The sequence below is a fragment of the Schistocerca cancellata genome, unplaced genomic scaffold (genome assembly GCF_023864275.1).
Source record: "Schistocerca cancellata isolate TAMUIC-IGC-003103 unplaced genomic scaffold, iqSchCanc2.1 HiC_scaffold_1040, whole genome shotgun sequence".
NCBI lineage: Eukaryota > Metazoa > Arthropoda > Insecta > Orthoptera > Acrididae > Schistocerca > Schistocerca cancellata.
The window spans coordinates 15,001-20,000 of record NW_026047040.1 but is presented as its reverse complement, the minus strand read 5'-3'; the positions used below and the strand labels follow the sequence as shown (position 1 = coordinate 20,000).

Sequence of the window (5,000 nt, the reverse complement as noted above, 5' to 3'; positions counted from 1 at the left end):
TATGATAACCACACCAGGGGGTCCAATTCTAAAATAGAATATCCCACCCGTCCGACATCCACAATTGCTCAGATAAGCCACCAACACCCACACATGTCCTACACAGGGGTGCACCCAACACCACCACACTGCCTCCTGTTACGGCACAGAAACAATGGCAGGAATGAATCACACAGGTCTGCCGCTCCCTTGCCGCAACCACAGACGCGGCGCGCCTCCAGTCACGAGCGAAAAGCGCATCCTGACGAGACATAACTGCTGTGACATACTGAAGCTGCCTCAGACATTCACTTACAATGATCACTACCAACGAACCTCGGCCCCCCCCCCCCCAACACACTCTCTTACCACGTTGTGTACTGTAATCCAACCCATTTCGCACCTTAACCTAACCCATTTTGCACCTTAACTTAACCAAATTCGTAACGCAATTTGTACCGCAATGTAACGCAATGTGTACCGCAATGTAACGCAATGTGTACCGCAATGTAACGCAATGTGTACCGCAATGTACCGCAATGTGTACCGCAATGTACCGCAATGTGTACCGCAATGTGTAACGCAATGTGTAACGCAATGTGTACCGCAATGTGTACCGCAATGTGTAACGCAATGTGTACCGCAATGTGTAACGCAATGTGTACCGCAATGTGTAACGCAATGTGTACCGCAATGTAACGCAATCTGTACCGCAATGTAACGCAATTTGTACCGCAATGTAACGCAATTTGTACCGCAATGTAACGCAATTTGTACCGCAATGTAACGCAATTTGTACCGCAATGTAACGCAATTTGTACCGCAATGTAACGCAATTTGTACCGCAATGTAACGCAATTTGTACCGCAATGTAACGCAATTTGTACCGCAATGTAACGCAATTTGTACCGCAATGTAACGCAATTTGTACCGCAATGTAACGCAATTTCTACCTTAACCTAACCCACGTTGTGCCTTAACCTAACCCACGTTGTGCCTTAACCTAACCCACGTTGTGCCTTAACCTAACCCACGTTGTGCCTTAACCTAACCCACGTTGTGCCTTAACCTAACCCACGTTGTGCCTTAACCTAACCCACGTTGTGCCTTAACCTAACCCACGTTGTGCCTTAACCTAACCCACGTTGTGCCTTAACCTAACCCACGTTGTGCCTTAACCTAACCCACGTTGTGCCTTAACCTAACCCACGTTGTGCCTTAACCTAACCCACGTTGTGCCTTAACCTAACCCACGTTGTGCCTTAACCTAACCCACGTTGTGCCTTAACCTAACCCACGTTGTGCCTTAACCTAACCCAAGTTGTGCCTTAACCTAACCCAAGTTGTGCCTTAACCTAACCCAAGTTGTGCCTTAACCTAACCCAAGTTGTGCCTTAACCTAACCCAAGTTGTGCCTTAACCTAACCCAAGTTGTGCCTTAACCTAACCCAAGTTGTGCCTTAACCTAACCCAAGTTGTGCCTTAACCTAACCCACGTTGTGCCTTAACCTAACCCAAGTTGTGCCTTAACCTAACCCACGTTGTGCCTTAACCTAACCCACGTTGTGCCTTAACCTAACCCACGTTGTGCCTTAACCTAACCCACGTTGTGCCTTAACCTAACCCACGTTGTGCCTTAACCTAACCCACGTTGTGCCTTAACCTAACCCACGTTGTGCCTTAACCTAACCCACGTTGTGCCTTAACCTAACCCACGTTGTGCCTTAACCTAACCCACGTTGTGCCTTAACCTAACCCACGTTGTGCCTTAACCTAACCCACGTTGTGCCTTAACCTAACCCACGTTGTGCCTTAACCTAACCCACGTTGTGCCTTAACCTAACCCACGTTGTGCCTTAACCTAACCCACGTTGTGCCTTAACCTAACCCAAGTTGTGCCTTAACCTAACCCAAGTTGTGCCTTAACCTAACCCAAGTTGTGCCTTAACCTAACCCAAGTTGTGCCTTAACCTAACCCAAGTTGTGCCTTAACCTAACCCAAGTTGTGCCTTAACCTAACCCAAGTTGTGCCTTAACCTAACCCAAGTTGTGCCTTAACCTAACCCAAGTTGTGCCTTAACCTAACCCACGTTGTGCCTTAACCTAACCCACGTTGTGCCTTAACCTAACCCACGTTGTGCCTTAACCTAACCCACGTTGTGCCTTAACCTAACCCACGTTGTGCCTTAACCTAACCCACGTTGTGCCTTAACCTAACCCACGTTGTGCCTTAACCTAACCCACGTTGTGCCTTAACCTAACCCACGTTGTGCCTTAACCTAACCCACGTTGTGCCTTAACCTAACCCACGTTGTGCCTTAACCTAACCCACGTTGTGCCTTAACCTAACCCACGTTGTGCCTTAACCTAACCCACGTTGTGCCTTAACCTAACCCAAGTTGTGCCTTAACCTAACCCACGTTGTGCCTTAACCTAACCCAAGTTGTGCCTTAACCTGCTCTGTAATTGGCATATGACACGTTACATTAATCCAGTGTTGTCTAACCACAACCCTCTGAATATAGTTCGCTACTCGCACCGCCCACCCTCTTGTGTATCGTTTCATGTTCAACACTTCGCAAGTGTTGCTTACTTTTTACATGCTCCCGCTGTACACTGTAATGTGGACGACTGCAGGATGTACATCGCCCCCACCCTCCCCCCTGCCTTCGCACGCTGGTCGTTCAGGTGCTTGCGTGTTCAATGCCCTTCGCAGCTGTTCACTGGCATTCGCATGTCGAAGCGCTCAGTCTACGTCGTGGTACGGCCTGTGTCCACTGTCCGCTGATGTCGTAAGCTTAACCCTCACATTGTACTGCACATAGGTCCGTATGTACTGCATGATACGCTGTGGCACATGTGTGACCGTACAACGACTGCGCCCAACAACAGCGAACCATACGGTCCAAATGTTGTGCACTCAGCCACGTGCCGTCTCCCCATAACAGCTACATTGCAGTGTGGTACGCCATAGAGACGTGTGGGATTAACGGACGCCCTGGATGGCGATCAGCATGAGCCGTCTGTTGATGTAGTGGCGCGTGTATTCAAACGTAGTCGTCTCTTCTCACACAGTGTGATAGCATGGTGCACCGCGTTCCACATCTGCGACATGGTACAGATGCTGGTTGACAGTCGGTCTCGTAATGGACATCGCATACGTAGGGGGCCACCTCCCACGTGTTCTCTAGTCGTGCACATTTTGTTGCGTGTATGTGGGCAGACGTAGTGTGTCGTGACACCTAACAGACAGGTATGCAATAATCGTTGCATTTGCAAACTGGGATGGACGTCTACGTTTGCTGGTGACGTTACGCAAATGAACAACTGGTAAACCCATTGTGGTGCGGTTGTTGTTGCTGGAGGTAAATCAGTAAGGGCAAATCTGTGTGTGAAGCGATACGCGGCGGTGGCTGGGTGGGACCGTCCCCGGCCGGTGAGGGGGGGCCGCCCGGCGTGCTGGCCGCGCGGTGCGTGGGCGCACGCGCTACAGCCGGCTGGTGGGGGCGCCCAGTGGCAGGCGCGCCGGCCGACGGACGCGGCAGGCGGCGCAGCTGCGCGCCGGGGCACCCTGCGCGCGGCGCCGGGCGGCCAAAGTGGGTCCTCGCGGGCCCGGTGCGAAGCGCGGTGGACATCTGCAGTGTGCTGGTCCGACTGAGGACTGTGTGCGTTGAGGATGCGCCGCCGCCCGGCACTCGGCGCCGCGACGCCGTCTGCTGCTCGGTCGCCCCAGCGGTTCTCGCTGGTGGTTTGTATCGCAGTTGTGCAGACGTGTTGGCACGTGCGCTGTGCTGGGAGAGTTCGCTTCGGCACCCACGTGGGGCCTTTGCCCTTCTGTGGCGCTGGCGTTGGAGCTGCCGGTCACCGTAGGTGGCGCGTGTTGTCTCCCGCCGGCAATGCCACGACAGCACGCTCCCGGGCCTCTGTCGGCAGCGGCAAGCTCAGTTGGGAGCACGGGTGGTCGCACCTAAAGCGTCTACTCGCCTAACTCCGGGCGATTGCGCCTCTCTCGAACCCGACCAAGTACTTAGGACGGCGCTGCGCGCCGCCGGGACCTGAGAGGGTTTCGAGGTGTATTGTGCAGGGGAGCTCAGCCTCCTCCTGTTTGCAGAATAATTGAGCGGACGCTTGCGTGTTCGCGCGGGCCCCTGGGACACACTCCCGGGCGGCCGGCTGCTCAGCTCTAGTTGACGCAGCTCCCTGGTTGATCCTGCCAGTAGTCATATGCTTGTCTCAAAGATTAAGCCATGCATGTCTCAGTACAAGCCGCATTAAGGTGAAACCGCGAATGGCTCATTAAATCAGTTATGGTTCCTTAGATCGTACCCACGTTACTTGGATAACTGTGGTAATTCTAGAGCTAATACATGCAAACAGAGTCCCGACCAGAGATGGAAGGGACGCTTTTATTAGATCAAAACCAATCGGTCGGCTCGTCCGGTCCGTTTGCCTTGGTGACTTTGAATAACTTTGGGCTGATCGCACGGTCCTCGTACCGGCGACGCATCTTTCAAATGTCTGCCTTATCAACTGTCGATGGTAGGTTCTGCGCCTACCATGGTTGTAACGGGTAACGGGGAATCAGGGTTCGATTCCGGAGAGGGAGCCTGAGAAACGGCTACCACATCCAAGGAAGGCAGCAGGCGCGCAAATTACCCACTCCCGGCACGGGGAGGTAGTGACGAAAAATAACGATACGGGACTCATCCGAGGCCCCGTAATCGGAATGAGTACACTTTAAATCCTTTAACGAGTATCTATTGGAGGGCAAGTCTGGTGCCAGCAGCCGCGGTAATTCCAGCTCCAATAGCGTATATTAAAGTTGTTGCGGTTAAAAAGCTCGTAGTTGGATTTGTGTCCCACGCTGTTGGTTCACCGCCCGTCGGTGTTTAACTGGCATGTATCGTGGGACGTCCTGCCGGTGGGGCGAGCCGAAGGCGTGCGACCGCCTCGTGCGTGTTCGTGCGTCCCGAGGCGGACCCCGTTGAAATCCTACCAAGGTGCTCTTTATTGAGTGTCTG

At 52.9% G+C, this 5,000-nt stretch overlaps 1 non-coding gene across 1 annotated transcript in view; it reads left to right on the top strand.

The window, feature by feature from the left end:
* Nucleotides 1-4,176: 4,176 nt before the first annotated feature.
* Nucleotides 4,177-5,000, top strand: part of LOC126151103 (small subunit ribosomal RNA) — a 1,909-nt gene continuing 1,085 nt past the window's right edge. Inside the window, exon 1 of the ribosomal RNA XR_007531835.1 lies at nt 4,177-5,000. This exon is cut by the window's right edge and continues 1,085 nt beyond it. This is a non-coding gene — a ribosomal RNA (small subunit ribosomal RNA).